Genomic DNA, 19,645 nt, shown 5'->3' on the forward strand with positions numbered 1-19,645 from the left:
ATGAAGGAGAATCTCTGGAGAGGCACAGTATGAAATAATTTAAGAGGGATTAGGAATCCTTTCATGGGTCTCAGTTATCAAAAGAAAACAAACGACCCATTATAAAAAGCAAATCATGGACATTGGCTTTCAGAAAGGGAAAGTCACACATACAGCATGATCAATACCTAGAAAAACAGGCAGGAGAAAGAGGCAAAGGAAGAATGTGTGTGCGTGTGTGTATGCAATTAATTAATGAAGGTCAGTGAAATAAGAAAAGTGGTGTTGGCAAATATAAGGCATAGAAATGTTTAGCAATGAGACAAAATCTTCTAAAACGAATTTGAGACCTGTGAAATTATTAGACAGATGTCATGTTTCTACTGTAGTGGAAGACAACTTTAGTGGGGACATTTAAGCATAATGGAATGATTTTGGTTCTGGGGACCTGGAGAACCAGGCTCTTGGCTGAGCTTCCAGGAACAAGGCTCAGACCACCCTGCAGAACTGGCCTGATCAGGCAATTGCTGACCTTCCCTTTGTCCTGAAGGCCCCTCCAATTCTCCTAGTTCGGCATCAGAAGCTGACCTCAGCTGGACCACCTGCTCCGCAACACACCCTGTTTCCTCACAACACTCTTATGTTTGTCATGCATCTTGCTGGAAGAGATTCAGAAAATGTGAGTGTTGACTCCTACACTGGGAGGCAAGGCTCATAACAAAGGACTTTCCCCAAATATAAAGGCTTGTCAAAATATGATGGTGATGGAAAGCTATGAATAGGGTAAATGTGCAGCACACAACTGCTAAGTTGAAGAATTGGGGAAGTTCTGATGTTAAAACTGGGAGACGAAACAACTGGTTAAAGAATTCAGACAACTCTAAAAGTCCAATTTCAATCCAAAACTAGAGCTGTCCCTGTGACTGAGCTAAGAAAGTCATGGTGTCTGTAATCCAGAGATGCACACATCCTTCCACCTAGCAAATGGTAATGAGTGCAAATACATGGGAGGCCCTGTTATAGCACTGGAGATTCAGCAGTGAATGGATAAAAACTGATAGAAGTCCTTGCCCCCATGAAGTTTGCATTTCACTGATAAAACAGATAGGACCTGAAAAGCCAGCTATAGGAGTAAGCCACTGCATACCTGTGCTTTATCCAGGCTTACTGAGCTGTAGTCCCTAATTCCTTTCCCAGTATCTCCCAAAGTATGTTTGGCCAGACGATAACATGTGCTATAGAAAGGGCTCAGTAGGTGATCAAACACATTCAGGAAATGACAAGGAAACAAGAGTAAACAAGTTTGTCAAAGGCAAGATTTCTCAGAGGCTTTAGTATATTTAATGTATTCTAATAAGTGCCTTAGAAATCTCCAAGAAGGGGATAAAGTAAGTATGGCATGTGTTCAGATTTACATGACCACAGAATCTTTCCAGTGAAGCATCTTGCTGAACTAGAATACACAAGACCACTTTAGAAAACGCTTCCCTACTCTGTAACAAAGTTGATTTTATTCTCTTAAAATAACTGCTGGGGAAAGTGGAGGATGTGGCCCAAAGAAAGCATGGAAGTGTTGGGTTTGGTTCCAAGAAGAATACTTCTTGCTCTCCAGGTGAAAACAGTGGGAGGACAAAGCACTACACATGAAAATACTATGTTTTAGGAGATCCTGGGCAATTTTTACATAAGAGAATTAACTTAAAGAGAGAAATAGAAAAAAACATCATGGTTGAGTTGAGAAGATAATCCACCAATGGGGAAATATACAAAATGTGGATAATGAACTGTCTTATGTTCACTTAAGAAATCCTATTCAAGGGAAAAATTAAGGCTTATATACAAAAGAAACTTTTCTCTCTTACTGGGAGAATAAAAGTACAATTTACCTGCTTTTCAAATTACCAAGAGTGAACATGGCATGGAAATCCACCATTTAATCCCTTTCTTTACCAAACCTTTCATTACAACCATGAAAATAATATATCAGATAGCTCTAATTTTAATCTGACGGGTCCATACTCTTACAGGGTGCTGACGAATAGGTGAAAAGCCAGAGTGGAACTCATGCACACACACACATTCATGCACCGCACACACACACTCAAAGGTGCAAGGAGTGTAAGGGAAATGGGCAATCTCTACAAAGTAGGGAAAAAGCCTTTAGATAATTGACAGGTCACAGAAAACCTTGAAGGGGATAATAAGAAGCCTTGAACACAGAAGGCACCAAACACAGAGAAATATTTTTGAAAGGCTGTGTGAATACTGGCTCTTTTCCACAGAGGCCAAAGTCAGATGAAATGGATAAGCATTTTGAACTCTGAGACTTCCTCCATCTTTTAAGAGTCCCAGTTTAGAATGTCAACTGTTGGGGAGATTTTTCATTCCATTTCTTTTGTGTCAGTAAATGATAAAACATCACATTATTTTTGAAGGTGTGCTCAAAGTGGGCACAGTGTGCGAACCACGGGGGATGTGAAATTAGATGGTTTATTTTCTAAAACTCAATAGGTATTTTTACAGGGTCAAATAAAAAATAATCAGCTTTTGAAAAATAATACAAACAAAATAATTTCTGGTTGAAAAATCTCCATAGACCACCCCTCTGTGCATTATTGGCTTTCCTCAGATTCAGTATGTCTGAATAGCCATTTGAATACTGAGGCCATACCGATAAAACTAAATTTCAAAAATTGTTGTGGAGCTACTTCTATGGCCTCAAAAATTATGTTGTTTTTTATGAGAGATATATTAATGAAGTAAGTGGCATAATCTTGCCTTCAGGAATTTATAATCCTTTTGAGGAGATGAGATTATACATGGAAAACAAACAGATTTGTAACCAATGAGGCCCCAAGTGGGAATAGACCCCAATCCTAGTCAAGAGCAATGGGATAAAAGGGCCAGCTTCACAGAAGGAAAGAATCAGCTTTGACTTATGGCTTTGGAATGTGCTTCAGAGAGGCCAGTGGGACAGAGAGCAATGGAGCAGAAGTAAAGCAGCCCCTCCAGGAGCCATAGCTGGAGAGGACTGGGAAGAGAAAGAAACAGATTACAGTCAGCCTCCCTATCTGTGTGTTCCCCATTCACAGATTCAACCAACTGGGCATTGAAAATATTCAAAAAAAATTCCAGAAGGTTCTAAAAAACAAAACTTAAATTTGCCACCCACCAGCAACTATTTACATAGCATTTGCATTTCATTAGGTATTATAAGTAATCTAGAGATGATTTAAAGTATATGGGAGGAAGTGCATAGGTTATATGCACATATCATTTTATATAAGGAACTTGAGTATCTACAGATTTAGGTATCCATGCAGACCCTGAAACCAATCTCCTGTGGATACGCAGGGATGACTCTATTGAGAGACAACCCAAAGCCAAGGGGAGGGAGGCATTTCTGGGCAGCCTGAGATTTTCCTCCAAGTGAGATGAAGCAATTGCATCCTTGACTTTATAGTATTTTATCGATTCCTCTGTTCATCACAGAGCATTATAATCACTTCGTTTATGTGACTTTTCCCTGCTAGACAATAAATTCCTCCAGGTCAGAGGCCAGGTCATATTCATCTTTGGAGCAAACTTCACAATTGGGCAGAGCAGGTGCCTAATCAGTGGTCTTTTCACTGATGACAAGGACTAGGATGGCCAAGGAGGGGCTGCCCAGCAGCCTGGGGAGAAGAAGGAGAATAACATGGTCATGGAAGGAGAGAGTCTGGCAGGGTTTAGGGATCAGGTCAAGGTCTGAGTAGGTGAGTCTAAAATCTATGGGAAAGAAGACTGAGAAGAAAATTCCTGAAGGCTAGCCCAGGGTCCATTTCATTTTCTTCCCCTTTTCTCCCCTAAAATTGATGTTTCTGTCCAATTTCCTTCTTTAAGAGATAAAAGAAATGACTTAAAAAATACAGCCTCTGTTGAACATCAGCCAGAGTTCTTCTAGCAATTATATTAAAGTCTCCATCCAAATAGACTAGCAGAAGTATTTGGAATTGCTGAACAGATCACTAATTATTTTCAATTCATGCCAAAATAGGAAAGGGAAAGAAGTGACTCATTTGTTATCTGACTATAAAGTCTCGATCCAAACCACAGTGATTAGTTAGGGCTGGTGTGTAAGGCCAAGGCCACTGGAACGAGGGGCCCTGCAATGCTCACCCAGTGATGCTGATACCTTCCTGGCTTCATAAGGCCAAACCCCTGCTAGTCGATTTAGCACTAGGCGTTGCTATCTGGAGTGCACAGATGCCCAGTTGTCTGGCACAGCCCTAAGGCTCTGCCCACGTGGGTGCTGCCTTCTTATTTCACGAGCTGGCAACCTTGCAAGGCAGACCATGTACAGTTCTCCTCTTCCAAAACCTAAGAAAAGCTATGTTCCTCTTGTCAGTGATAGTTAAAAAAATTTAAATCAACTACCTTGATAGTTACCAAAAACATGCATTAGTTAGTATAGGTCTTCAGGTAGATAAAGAGATAGAATGAGTTACTTAGAGGCAAAGACTTAATCAAATAATGGTAAAACATACATTGAGAAGATATTTAGATAGCAGACCCATTCATTCAGTGCTTAGACTTTTAAATTATGTGTATTCCCTTGAATCACAGCCAGCCTCCTGTGCCTTTCTGAATTATTGAGACAACCATCTGTTGATTTGTCTGTCTCTCTTGCTAGACTACAAGCTAACCCAGGGCAGGGGTGCAATCTTAACCACTGCCTCTTGTAGACTCATAATGGACACTTCAAAACTGTTGCTGATAGAATGATGACTGGATCCTCCCCACGAGGAGTTTATAAAATGGAACTATAGGGGAATTGGTACAGAATATAAAATCTATAATACAAGGTAGAAAGTTATGGATTTTATAAAGGAAGTTGAAAACAAACTACAATGCTTCTCATTATTTGCAGCAACTATGTTCTATAAAGTCACTGTGAACACTGAATTAGCAAATACTAAACTACGGTTCCCAGGAGAAATACAGAATTAGATCCCAGGAGCCTCAGATCACAACATTTTCATCAACTAAAATGCCATTTGCATTATATAGGTTTGCCAACTTCCTTGTAAAACAAGCCAGTCTCATTAACATTGAAAATCTGCTTTTCCATTTTATCCTTTTCCTGTATAATACTTAGCATGAATTTTAAAAATTATTTTGCAGCTTCTTGATCTGCAGAACCTGCTTTGCCTGCAAGTTTAACATCCTTCATGCCATATCGCCTTTGGAATGTGTGAGCCAGCCAAGACAACACTAGCCAAGAAGGGTTTAACGTTTGCCTAACCCTAGGGGGACCATAGGGAACCATAAATCTCTTTGGCTTTCAGCCTCAAAACAGTGCTATCCTCTATGCTTTTCTTATGGGTCATCATCTAATTAATCCATAAATTTAGCTGGTTTTCTCTCTTTTCCATAACTTCATCACACACTGAGCCATTACTTTAGCACTTTCCAGAGCAGCCTCATGTACAGATCAGTGAAATTCCCCTTCCTGTTTCTGGATCAACTGTATTGTTGATTCATTAACATTGAATTCATGGCCAACAGACTGTAACTCATGCCTGAACAAAGCTCATCTAACACACGGATTTTCCTTATAAGGTGCATCACAGCCTTCTTCCATGTAGGAACGCTAAGCAGCACTTCAGCACTAGGCTTGGGACCATTTTAAAGAGCGAAACTACGAACAAAAATGTGAGAAACGTGGCCTGAAACAAGAAGGCAGAGCATCTCCTTGTTTGACGTCAGCTGGGAAGTGCATGTCAAACAATTAGAATTTTCCACCACTCCACACATGTCCCAAAATGACCTCAAAATCCCCACCAGTATTGGTTATGAGGTTAGAAATAAATGTGAGTGAGTATGTGAATTCGCAAATATGGAATGCGAGGAGATCAGGAGCAACTCTACTGTGGGGATGAGGTCTGGAGGAGGGAAAGTTCTCTCATGAGCTTATTTTGAGAATCAAATGAGACAAACACATAAAGAACTCAGCACAATGCCTTACGTGCAGTCAACTGTCAGTAAATTCTTATTCTTTGACTGATGAAATGAAGTCACACTCAGAAAAGAGGTAACTTTTGAGCCCCTGAAAGATAGATAAGATATGGACATACATACATAAGAAGAGTATTCCAGGCAGAGAGAACAGTATAAGCCAAGGCAAAGAGCCAGGGCATTAAAGAATGTGTATAGCGGAAATCTAATGGCCACACCTGCCTGAATCCTAAAGTATATAAAGGAACTTGGTAAGAAAGAATTTGTAAAGACAGGCTGGGAACAAATTACAGAGTTCCATAAGTCCCAGGCTGAGGGATCTGGAAATAATTCTACAGGCAAAAGAGCAGCCTAGGTATTCCTTGAACAGGAAAATAGTGATCAGAACTGAATTTCCAGAAGAATAAGCTGGTGATGGTGTGTAAAAATGAATGGTGGATGTGGGGGCAGCAACTCAGGAGACATTCAGAAAGTAAGAGCATCACTGATGGCAATAATCATGTAGCTGTTTTATGATATTTAAAAAAATGTAATAGGAGTAAAAAAAAAAAAAAAAAGGAGGAAAGAGGACATGTATCAAAATGTTTTCCCAAACTTCTTCATGAAAAAAATTATCAGAAGTTCTCATTAATAATACAGATTCCCAGACCCCAACCCATACCTTGCAGGACAGTGGTCTGGGGAGCCATCTGTCTTCCAAGCACCTTCCATTACTCTTTCCATCAGGGAAGTTTCAGAAACACTGTCTTGAGAACAGCTCTCTACTCTGGGTAGCTGAGCTGTGGTCCAGAGCAAACACTCCCCCCCGCCAATCCTAGGTCTCATGTCCACAAGGATGGAAGTGAATAGAGACTATGTACTAAGCTCCAGGCCTCACTACTGTTGCTTGTTTTGTCAAGCGAGTGTCTGGACCTTCCCAAACAAGCAAGCATGCCAACCACCAGGGAGCCCATCGCCCTGGGCCTGGTAGTGGCTTCATGAATAAATCAGCCTCAGAGAGGAATTTCATTAAAAATTAAAGACAACTGACCATATTAATTTGAAATAAGTTTTGTGCTTACTAAACTCTAAGGACAAACTCATTAATTTATAATTCTTTTTTAAATCCATCTTGCATAAATTTCTGAATAGTTGAGATGAACTCCAACTGCTAATTCCACAGCAGGAATATTAAGTATTTTTTATATTTACACTTAAGTAAACAGGTATGAAGAACGTAATTTGTTCAAAATTGATTTAGAGTCTACTAACAAACTGTGAAGATCTTTCTTATGATCTATAACTTAGCCAATTATACAGACCACTAAAAGAACAAAAAGGAAGAGTTAAAAATTTCTATTTCTATTCGTAGAAAATACATATGGTAAGAAGCCACTAGTATCCAATGCATTTATATTATTTTATTTTGTTTATCATCTTTATTGGAGTATAATTGCTTTACAATGTTTTTACTTTCCACTGTATAACAAAGTGAATCAGCTATATGTATACATATATACCCATACCCCTCCCTCTTGCATCTCCCTTCCACCCTCCCAATCCCACTGCTCTAGGTGGTCACAAATCACCAAGCTGATCTCCCTCTGCGATGCAGCTGCTTCCCACTAGGTATCGATTTTACATTTGGGAGTGCATATATGTCAATGCTACTTTCTCACTTCGTCCCAGCTTACCCTTCCCCCTCCCTGTGTCCTCAAGTCCATTCTCTACATCTGTATCTATATTCCTGTCCTGCCCCTAGGTTCACCAAAACCACTTTTTTTTTTAAGATTCTATATATATATGTGTTAGCATATGGTATTTGTTTTTCCTCTTTCTGACTTACTTCACTCTGTATGACAGTCTCTAGTTCCATTCACCTCACTACAAATAACTCAATTTTATTTCTTTTTATGGCTGAGTAATATTCCATTGTATATATGGGCCACATCTTATTTTTCCATTCACCTGTCGATGGACACTTAGGTTGTTTTCATGTCCTGGCTATTGTAAATAGTGTTACAATGAACATTGTGGTACATGACCCTTTTTGAATTATGGTTTTCTCAGGGTATATGCCCAGTAGTGGGATTGCTGGGTCATATGGTAGTTCTATATTTAGTTTTTTAAGAAACCTCCATGCTGTGCTCCATAGTGGCTGTATCAACTTACATTCCTACCAACAGTGCAAAAGGGTTCCATTTTCTCCACACCCTCTCCAGCATTTATTGTTTGTAGATTTTTTGATGATGGCTATTCTGACCGGTGTGAGGTGATACCTCATTGTAGTTTTGATTTGCCTTTCTCTAAGGATTAGTGATGTTGAGCATCCCTTCATGTGTTTGTTGGCAATCTGTATTTCTTTGGAGAAATGTCTATTTAGGTCTTCTGTCCATTTTAGATTGGGTTGTTTGTTTTTTTGATATTGAGCTGCATGAACTGCTTGTATATTTTTGAGATTAATCCTTTGCCAGTTGCTTTAATTGCAAATATTTTCTCTCATTCTGAAGGTTGTCTTTTGGTCTTGTTTATGGTTTCCGTTTCTGTGTAAAAGCTTTTAAGTTTCATTAGGTCCCATTTGTTTATTTTTGTTTTTATTTATTTCTCTAGGAGGTGGGTCAAAAAGGATCTTGCTGTGATTTATGTAATAGAGTGTTCTCTCTGTGTTTTCCTCTAAGAGTTTGATAATGTCTGGCCTTACATTTAGGTCTTTAATCAATTTTGAGTTTATTTTTGTGTATGGTGTTAGGAAGTGTTCTAATTTCATTCATGTAGCTCTCCAGTTTTCCCAGCACTGCTTATTGAAGAGGCTGTCTTTTCTCCATTGTATATTCTGCCTCCTTTATCAAAGATAAGGTGACCATATGAGCATGGGTTTATCTCTCAGCTTTCTATCCTGTTCCATTGATCTATATTTCTGTTGTTTCTGCCAGGACCATATGGTCTTCATTACTGTAGCTTTTTAGTATAGTCTGAAGTCAGGGAGCCTGATTCCTCCAGCTCCATTTTTCTTTCTCAAGATTGCTTTGGCTATTCAGTGTCTCTGTGTTTCCACACAAATTGTGAAATTTTAGGTTCTACTTCACTGAAAAATGCCATTGGTAGTGTGTCAGAGATTTCATTGAATCTGTAGATTGCTTTGGGTAGTAGAGTCATTTTCACAATGTTGATTCTTCCAATTCAAGAACATGGTATATCTCTCCATCTGTTTGTATCATCTTTAATTTCTTTCATCAGTGTCTTGTAGTTTTCTGCACACAGGTCTTTTGTCTCCTTAGGTAGGTTTACTCTTAGGTATTTTATTGTTTTTGTTGCAGTTGTAAGTGGGAGTGTTTCCTTAATTTCTCTTTCAGATTCTTCATCATTAGTGTATAGGAATGCAAGAGATTTCTGTGTATTAATTAATCCTGCTACTTTACCAAATTCATTGATTAGCTGTAGTAGTTTTCTGGTAGCATCTTTAGGATTGTCTATGTATAGTATCATGTCATCTGCAAACAGTGACATTTTTACTTCTTCTTTTCTGATTTGGACTCCTTTTATTTCTTTTTCTTCTCTCATTGCTGTGGCTAAAACTTCCAAAACTATGTTGAAGCATAGTGCTGAGAGTGAGCAAACTTGTCTTATTCCTGATCTTAGTCAAAATGGTTTCAGTTTTTCACCACTGAGAATGATGTTGCTGTGTGTTTGTCATTTATGGCCTTTATTATGTTGAGATGAGTTCCCTCTATGCCCACTTTCTGGAGAGTTTTTATCATAAATGGGTGTTGAATTTTGTCAAAAGCTTTTTCTGCTTTTGATGTTGAGATGATCATATGGTTTTTATCCTTCAATTTGTTAATATGGTGTATCACATTGATTGATTTGAATAAATTGAAGAATCCTTGCATTCCTGGGATAATTCTCCTTGATCATGGTGTATGATCCTTTAATGTGCTGTTGGATTCTGTTTGCTAGTATTTTGTTGAGGATTTTTCATCTATGTTCTTCAGTGATATTGGCCTGTAGTTTTCTTTTTTTGTGATAGCTTTGTCTGGTTTTGGTATCAGGTGATGGTGGCCTGGTAAAATGAGTATGGGAGTGTTCCTCCCCCTGATATATTTTGGAAGAGTTTGAGAAGGATAGGTGTTAACTCCTCTCTAAATGTTTGATAGAATTTGCCTGTGAAGCCCTATGGTCCTTGGCTTCTGTTTGTTGGAAGATTTTTAATCATAGTTTCAATTTCACTGCTTGTGATTGGTCTGTTTATACTCTCTGTTTCTTCCTGGTTCAGTCTCGGAAGGTTGTGCTTTTCTAAGAATTTGTCCATTTCTTCCAGGTTGTCCATTTTATTGGTATATAGTTGCTATAATAATCTCTCATGATCCTTTGTATTTCTGAAGTGTCAGTTGTTACTTCTCCTTTTTCATTTCTAATTTTGTTGATTTGAGTCTTCTCCCTTTTTTTTCTTGATGAGTCTGGCTAAAGATTTACCAATTTTTTTTATCTTCTCAAAGAACCAGCTTTTAGCTTTATTGATCTTTGCTATTGTGTCCTTCATTTCTTTTTCATTTATTTCTGATCTGATTTTTATGATTTCTTTCCTCTTCTAACTTTGGGGGGTTTTTGTTCTTTTTTCTCTAATTGCTTTAGGTGTAAGATTAGGTTGTTTATTTGAGAAGTTTCTTGTTTCTTGAGGTAGGATTGTATTGCTATAAACTTCCCTCTTAAAACTGATTTTGCTGCGTCCCATAGATTCTGGGTTGTCGTGTTTTCATTGTCATTTGTTTCTAAGTATTTTTTGATTTCCTCTTTGATTTCTTTAGTGATCTCTTGGTTATTTAGTGCTTTACTGTTTACTTTCCATGTGTCTTAATTTTTTATACTTTTTTTCCTGTGATTGATATCAAGTCTCATAACATTGTGGTCGCAAAATATACTTGATATGATTTCAATTTTCTTTAGTTTACCAAGGCTTTATTTGTGACCCAAAAGATGCTCTCTCCTGGAGAATGTTCCATGAGCACTTGAGAAGAAAGTGTATTCTGTTGTTTTAGGATGGAATGTCTTATAAATATCAATTAAGTCCATCTTGTTTAATGTGTCATTTAAAGTTGTGTTTCCTTATTTATTTTCATTTTGGATGATCTGTTCATTGGTGAAAGTGGGGTGTTAAATTCCCTTACTATTATTGTGTTACTGTCAATTTCCCCTTTTATGGCTGTTAGCATTTGCCTTATGTATTGAGGTGCTACTATGTTGGGTGCATAAATATTTACAATTGTTACATCTTCTTGGATCGATCCCTTGGTCATTATGTAGTGTCCTTCTTTGTCTCTTGTAATAGTCTTTATTTTAAAATCTATTTTGTCTGATATGAGAATTACTACTCCAGCTTTCTTTTGATTTGCATTTGCATGGAATATCCTTTTCCATTCCTTCACTTCCAGTCTGTATGTGTCCCTAGGTCTGAAGTGTGTTTCTTATAGACAACAATATATGGGTCTTGTTTTTGTATCCATTCAGTCAGTCTATGTCTTTTGGTTGGAGCATTTAATCCATTTACATTTAAGGTAATTATCGATATGTATGTTCCTATTACCATTTTCTTGATTGTTTGGGGTTTGTTTTTGTAGGTCTTTTCCTTCTCTTGTTTTTCCTGCCTAGAGAAGTTCCTTTAACATTTTTTGTAATGCTGGTTTGGTGGTGCTGAATTCTCTTAGATTTTGATTGTCTGTAAAGGTTTTAATTTCTCAGTCAAATCTGAATGAGATCCTTGCTGGATAGGGTAATCTTGGTTTTAGGTGTTTTCCCTTTCATCACTTTAAATATGTCCTGCCATTCTCTTCTGGCTTGCAGAGTTTCCTCTGAAAGATCAGCTGTTAAACTTATGGGGATTCCCTTGTATATTATTTGTTGCTCTTCCCTTGCTACTTTTAATATTTGTTCTTTGTAATTAATTTTGATAGTTTGATTAAAATGCGTCTTGTCATGTTCCTGCTTGGATTTATCCTGTATGGGACTCTGCCCTTCCTGGACTTGACTATTTCCTTTCCCATATTAGGGAACTTTTCAACTATAATCTCTTCAAATATTTTTTCAGTCCCTTTCTTTTTCTCTACTTCTTCTGGGACCCCTATAATTTGAATGTTTTTACATTTGATGTTGTCCCAGAGGTCTCTGAGACTGTCCTCAATTCTTTTCATTCTTTTTTCTTTATTCTGCTCTGTAATAGTTATTTCCACTATTTTATCTTCCAGGTCACTTATCCATTCTTCTGCCTCAGTTATTCTGCTATTGATTCCTTCTAGAAAATTTTTAATTCCATTTATTGTGTTGTTCAACATTGTTTATTTGCTCTTTAGTTCTTCTAGGTCCTTGTTAAACGTTTCTTTTATTTTCTCCATTCTATTTCCAAGATTTTGGATCATCTTTACTATCATTAGTCTGAATTCTTTTTCAGGTAGACTTCCTATTTCCTCTTCATTTGTTTGGTCTGGTGGGCTTTTACCTTGCTCCTTCATCTGTTGCATATTTCTCTGTGTTCTCATTTTGTTTCACTTACTGTGTTTGGGGTCTTCATTTTGCAGTCCTCAGGTTCATAGTTCCTGTTGTCTTTGGTGTCTACCCCCAGTGAGTGAGGTTGGTTCAGTGGCTTGCATAGGCTTCCTGGTGGAGGGTACTGGTGCCTGTGTTCTGGTGGGTGGGCCTGGATCTTTTCTTTTGGGTGCACAGGGCCACGTCTTGTGGTGTGTTTTGGGGTGTGTGTGAACTTAGTATGATTTTAGGTAGCCTCTCTGATAATGGGTGGGACTATGTTCCTGTCTTGCTAGTTGTTTGGCATAGGGTGTCCAGCGCTGGAGCTTGCTGGTCGTTGAGTGGAGCTGGGTCTTATTGTTGAGATGGAGATCTCTGGGAGAGCTCTCACTGATTGATATTACATGGTGCTGAGAGGTCTCTGGTGGTCCAGTGTTCTGAACTCAGCGCTCCTACCTCAGAGACTCAGACCTGACACCAGGCTGGAGCACCAAGACCCTGTCAGCCTCGTGGCTCAGAAGAAAAGGGAGAAAAAAGAAGGAAAAAAATAAAAAATAATAATAATAAATAAAAATTATTAAAATAAAAAAATTAAAAATAATAAATAAGAAAGAGAGTAACAAAACCAATGAACAAATCCGCCAATGATAACAAGTGCTGAAAACTATACTAAGACAAACATAAAAGTCAGAAACAAATCAGTCACAGACAGCAAACCCCAAGTCTACCACCTCAATTTGGGGATGATTTGTTGTCTATTCAGGTACTCCACAGATGCAAGGTATGTCAAGTTGATTGTGGGGATTTAATCTGCTGCTCCTGAGGCTACACAGAGAAATTTCCCTTTCTGTTCTTTGTTCACACAGCTCCTGGGGTTCAGCTTTGGATTTGGCCCCACCTCTGTGTGTAGGTTGCCCTCAGGCATCTGTTCCTGCCCAGACAGGATGGGGTTAAAGCGATGACTGATTAGCGAACACTGGCTCACTCAGGCCGGGCGGGGGAGGGAATTGTACAGTAGTCATAATTGGAATGTGGGGCAAGCCTGTGGTGGCAGAGGCTGGCATGATGTTGCAACAGCCTGAGGAACGCTGTGCGTTCTCCCAGGGAAGTTGTACCTAGATCACCAGACCCTGGCAGTGGCGGGTTGCACAGGCTCCCGGGGGGTGTGTGGATAGTGACCTGCACTTGCACACAGGATTCTTGGTGGCTGCAGCAGTAGCATTAGCATTTCATGCCCATCTCTGGGGTCCAAGCTGATAGCTGTGCCCGCAACCATCTCTAGAGCTCGTTTAGGCAGTGCTCTGCCTTCCGTGGGCAGACAGGGAAGGAATCCCCTCTCCTCACACACCCCAAATCACTGGTCTCTTGCCTCATAGGCAAGTCCAGACTTTTTCCCAGACTCTCTCCCAGCTAGCTGTGGCACACTAGCCCCTTCAGGCTGTGTTCAAACAGCCAACCCCAGTCCTCTCCCTGGGATCTGACCTCCGAAGCCCAAGCCTCAGCTCCCAGCCCCCACCCTCCCCGGCGGGTGAGCAGACAAGCCTCTCGGGCTGCTGATTACTGGTTGACACCGATCCTCTCTGCAGGTATCTCTCCTCTTTGCCCTCTGCACCCCTGTTGCTGCACTCTCCTCCATGGCTCCGAAGCTTGCCCCCCACCCAAAGCCCATCTCCGCCAGTGAAGAGGCTTCTTAGGGTGTGGAAACTTTTCCTCCTTCACAGCTCCCTCCCAGAGGTGCAGGTCCTGTCCCTATTCTTTTGTCTCTATTTTTTTTTTTTTTTTTTTTTTCCCTACTCAGGTACGCAGGGATTTTCTGCCTTTGAGGAAGTCGGAGGTCTTCTGCCAGTGCTCAGTAGGTGTTCTGTGACAGTTGTTCCACATGTGGATGTGTTTTTGATGTATTTGTGGGGAGGAAGGTGATCTCCATGTCTTACTCCTCCACCATCTTGAAGGTCCCCCATTCAGTGCATTTTTAAAAGATGCTATTAACATATAGTTAGGCCAAATTAGATGGATAGATTACACTATATTGAAGAAGCCTCTAGAAAATAAACGATGGATCCACAGCTACACTGAAGACTGGATTAGAATTAATTTATTTTTTTTAAATTTCCCTGATATGATTTATGTACTATTTATTCCCCCCACAAAATAAAAAGTGTCTGAAGTTATCTGATATTATATAACTTCAAAAATTTATAGATAATCTAGTCCAATCTCATTGTGTAATGAAGGAAAATGGGGCTCAGACTAATTAAATGATCCATGATTACACCATTAGTTAGTCAGGTGTAAGATTTCTTAGTCTACTGCATTACTTTGCCTATTAGCAAAAGGAAAGAAATCCTGATAACCACTAAAGGCAGTCCCATTTGTATCTTTAAGATAGAATAAGGAGTTAAAAGTAAGTAGGTAGTACCTTGTATTTATTAACAACAGCCATCTTTATAATGAAAGAATGATAAATAACAGTGAAAGTTGTGTTCAAAAACTTAGGAACATCCTGAACCTCTGACCAAAACTTTACTTAGTGAGCAACATTACAATTAAATATACTCTAAGTGCACTCTAAGTGTCTAGAGAACAACAATCACAGACTCCTGGTACTTACTTACGGATCCCCTTGGGGTCTACAAATTCAGGTAAAGAACTTCATGCCTGGGCTTCCCTGGTGGCACAGTGGTTAAGAATCCACCTGCCAATGCAGGGGAAATGGGTTCAAGCCCTGTCCAGGAAGATCCCCTATCCCATGGAACAACTAAGCCTGTGTGCCACAACTACTGAGCCTGTGCACTAGAGCCCATGAGCCATAACTACTGAGCTCATGGGCCACAACTACTGAAGCCCGCACATCTACAGACTGTGCTCCACAAGAGAAGCCACCACAATGAGAAGCCCATGCACCACAACAAAGAGTAGCCCCCGCTTGCCACAACTAGAGAAAGCCCACATGCAGCAATGAAAACACAACACAGCCATAAATAAATAAATAAGGTTGAAAAAAAAAAACAACTTCATGCCAAAAGGATGTTGATACACTAGCAACCACCAAGAAAATACTGTGGTGTGTGTGAAAGATTTGCACACAGCCTATAAGGAAGCTGGAAGCCACACTCATCTCTGCGACAAAATCTGGCAAGCTACATGTATCTTGAGTCTCAAATGACATGTACAAGTCCATCTTGTGGAGTTAGTAATAAACAGCACACACATACATATCCCCAAATATTCATTTGCAATCACTCGTTTATGTAAAAAAAAGGAGCCTCGTTGTAATAAAACTTTGAAAGTGTTCAGTCCTGGGGTTCAGACGTCTCAGCTCTTCATGATGGAACAGAAGTGAAGATGCAATGGAGACCACTAAAGCAATGCTGTGTTAGTTTCAGGTGTACAGCAAAGTTATTCAATTATATATATATATATATATATATATATAATTTTTCATATTCTTTTCCCTTATAGGTTATTACAAGACATTGAATATCGTCCCCTGTGTTATACGGTTGGAGCTTGTTGTTTATCTATCCTATATATAGTAGTTTGTATCTGCTAATTCCAAACCCCTAATTTATCCCTCCCCCACCCCTTTCCCCTTTGGTAACCATAAATTTGTTTTCTAAGTCCATGAGTCTGTTTCTGTTTTGTAAATAAGTACATTTGTATCATTTTTTGATTCCTCATGTAAATAATATCATATGATATTTGTCTTTCTCTGCTTCTTGAATCCTTCTGAACCCAGCTGTCCTGGCAGCACGTGTGACCCTGGGGGGAAAGGAGCCTTATGTGAGAATGGAAAGAGCTCTTACACCAAACGCTGCAACAGTGCGGGGCTAAGATATCCACCAGAGACCATCCTGCCCCAATTAAATACAGCACAGAAGGGGAAGGATTTTCCTGCCCCATACTATGGGGAGGGGGTTGATGGCATTAGTGTACAGGAAGAAGCAGCAGCAGGAATCTTGGCCTAAATGGGGACAGAGGCCCATGCATAACAAGCAAAACCAGGTGGAGCCACAGTGGCACTGATTGGTATGGCAGAGTTCAAAATAAGAGTAACTTGTAACTCGGACCCCTGGGCACAGGTAAGACACCCCTTGGAGATACCCAGAAATACTTGAGGGAAGGGTCTTAACATCAGCAAGGGCTCAGATTGAGAGCGTGTGTGAGTACAAGAGTGTGTATGTCTGTGCGTGTATGTACTTGTGTGTATAGCAAGTTGTAAGTGAGCAGCCACAGGTCTTCCCTGCTTCCAGTTTCTTTCTCTGATCCAAACTCTTCCTCCTGGTTTCTACTTGCCTGCATCCTGGTCCAAGTCACTTAAGAGAACAGGCTCAGGAGCAGAGCTCTGGGTTCTAATCCTGCCTCTACCACATGGGGCTGTGACTTCAGTCAATTGGTTTAACCTTTCTGTGCCTCAATACTCAGGTACTAATGACCCCATTTACACAAACTTATTTTTAAGACTTTGGAGCATTCAATTAGTGTATGCCAGGAAAAATTATCTCTGCTGTATATTGGTGCTGAAATCATTTTCTCTGTTAGTTAATCTCTCCCAACCCCTTCTCTTCCCATGTCCCATTTCTCAGATAATCTGCACCAACAATCCTCCTGAGTGGGCAGCCAGGCAGTCATGTCCACTAGCTACAGCTAGTTGACCCAAGGCTGGACACCTAACCCAAGCACCAGATTCTCTTCCAGGATCCTGAAATGCAATTCAAAGTCAGGTCAGACTATGACATGCACATAAAGTGATATAAAGCTAGAGTCAGGTCAAGTATGTGCAAAGAAGAAAGAGCCATTTTGCAAAAACAGAGAACAATGATGCAGGCAGAGATGGGAGCAGAGACATGAGAACACAGCCTGTGAGAGGGAGAGGAAAGAGAAAGGTGGCTGCACTTCTTACCCTTGGCTCAGCAAGGTACTCGTGTATCTTTTTTATGTCCACATGTGCTTAAGCTTGCCCAAGTGACATTCTGCTTCTTGGTACCTGTCTTTGTTTGGGCTGCTATAACAACAATATCATAGGCTGGGTGGCTTAAATCATGAACATTTATTTCTCACAGTTCTGAAAACTGGGAAGTCCAAAGATCAAGGTGTTGGCAAATTCAGTGTCTGGTGAGGGCCTGCTTCCTTGTTCATAGATGGCTGTCTTCTTACTGTGTCCTCACATGGAAGAAAAGGTGAGGGACCTCTCTCAGGTTGCTTTCATGAGGTCACTAATCCCATTTATGAGGGCTCCACCCTCATAACCTAATCAGTAACCCTAATCGTAACCCCACCCCCTAATACCATTGCATTGGGGATTAGAATTTCAACATATACATTTTAGAAGGCTACAAGCATTCAGCACCAAACAATCCCAGCTAAAACAACTGCTCCCCACAGGGGTTCAGGTAGGTGAGTACTTCTCCAAGTGTCATCATTACACAAGATGTGGTTACAGACAAGTCCAGAAGCCAGATCCCAGATTGTCCCAACTTCTCCACAGCTGTTGCTATTGAAACAGTATGAGGTATTGAGTTCCAGATTGCCTCTTTCTCTAGTCAGAGAAAGAAAAACATCATATGGTATCACTTACATGTGGAATCTAAAAAATGATACAAATGAAATTACGTACAAAACAGAAAAGACTCACAGACATAGAAAACAAACTTATGGTTACCAAAGGGAAAGTGGGGAGGGATAAATTAGGAATTTGGGATTAATAGATACACACTACTATATATAAAACAGATAACCAACAAGGACCTACTGTATAGCACAGGAAACTGTACTCAATATCTCGTAATAACCTATAATGGAAAAGAATCTTAGAATAGATATGTATATAATTGAGTCACTTTGCTGTGCACCTGAAATAACACAACATTGTAAATCAACTACATTTCAATAAAAATTGAAAAAAACTATGAAAACAGCCAGGAGAAAGCAGTGTCTCAAAAGCCAAGAGAGGACCAAGTTCAGTAAGGAAGTGGTCAGAAGGGTAAAATGTTACCAAGTAAAACAAGGATTGGGTTAAGTAGAACAAGGATTGAAAAAAATGTCCATTGGATTTGGAAATTAGGTGAGGAAATTAGAAACCTTAGTGTAGTTACTCATAACTTAGTGATCCTCCTCAATGTAGTGGGCAGGACGAAGGTTCAGATTCTCAAACAACTGTTTGATTTAGTTTCAACATTAGTTTGTCACTGAAGACATTTGATAACCGAAGACTTTGGAACATGTATAGGTATATATGTGCAGAGAATGTTACAGTGACGAGTGCACGTCCACTGTGGTGCCAGGCAGGTCTCTGCCCAGGAGTCCAGTGAGCTCAGGGTAGAGTCAATGACTGAATGCTTTGGTGTTGACATCTGGTCCTCAGAATCCTAAATAATGAAGAATAATGGCTACCTCTTAAAAAATAAAACTTCTGGGTGCCATACCAGATGGGCAAGAAACTCACCCTGAGAGTAGAAAACTTGGAGTGCCACAGCAAGAAAAGTGTGCATTTTTAACATGAAATAGAGTTACATGTATGAAAGTGAGAAGTGGACCTGGAATACACCAAGAACAAGTCAAATCAAAGCACACTCGACAACCTAGGAACTAACAAGGAATTGATGTGTGTGGCACCAGTAAAAATGCCCCTAACATCAAAAAGCAGGAGACTTAGTCTCCACATCTTTGTGGCAATGATTGGAGGAGAAAACCTCCAGAACACCACCCAAATCACTGAGAACTGAAGTCACAGAAGACGACCAGAGTTAATCGTGGGACTAGAAAGTAAGTCATAATAGAGTAACAGTGATACACAACAAATGCAGAAGACCTCTGATCAGCTCTCATAAACCTGTTAGATACCCTTATGGATGGTGAAATGAGAAGCAAGTGACTTTTCTGTGAAGACTATGATTCAGATATACTAGAAATATAACTGTTTCATTAACTCACCATCAGGTTGTGGCTATCCGGTCACATGTGGGTCACCTGTATAAACATATATTCTTCCACTCGGCAAAATTGAGCCGTACAAGGAGCTGAACACTGTAGGTCAGCCTGTAAGTTCTGTAAGGGCACAAAGGATGTCTGTATTACCTACCTTAGTATCCTAAGGACAGCATCCTATCATAGTCCCTGAACTCAAGGAGCTGAGGATTAGATCAAAAGGAAAGTGTGTAGACAGAAAGAGAGA

The 19,645-nt window shown here is 39.8% G+C and overlaps 1 long non-coding RNA gene across 1 annotated transcript; it reads left to right on the forward strand.

The window, feature by feature from the left end:
* The first annotated feature begins 13,933 nt into the window (after window positions 1-13,933).
* On the forward strand, window positions 13,934-16,069 carry LOC137229713 (uncharacterized). The gene is made up of 3 exons (XR_010945809.1): window positions 13,934-14,057; window positions 14,270-14,323; window positions 15,934-16,069. It is a non-coding gene; the product is annotated as an uncharacterized lncRNA (long non-coding RNA).
* The last annotated feature ends 3,576 nt before the right edge of the window (window positions 16,070-19,645 follow it).

This window comes from Pseudorca crassidens, chromosome 9, assembly GCF_039906515.1.
Source record: "Pseudorca crassidens isolate mPseCra1 chromosome 9, mPseCra1.hap1, whole genome shotgun sequence".
NCBI classification, from domain to species: Eukaryota; Metazoa; Chordata; class Mammalia; order Artiodactyla; family Delphinidae; genus Pseudorca; species Pseudorca crassidens.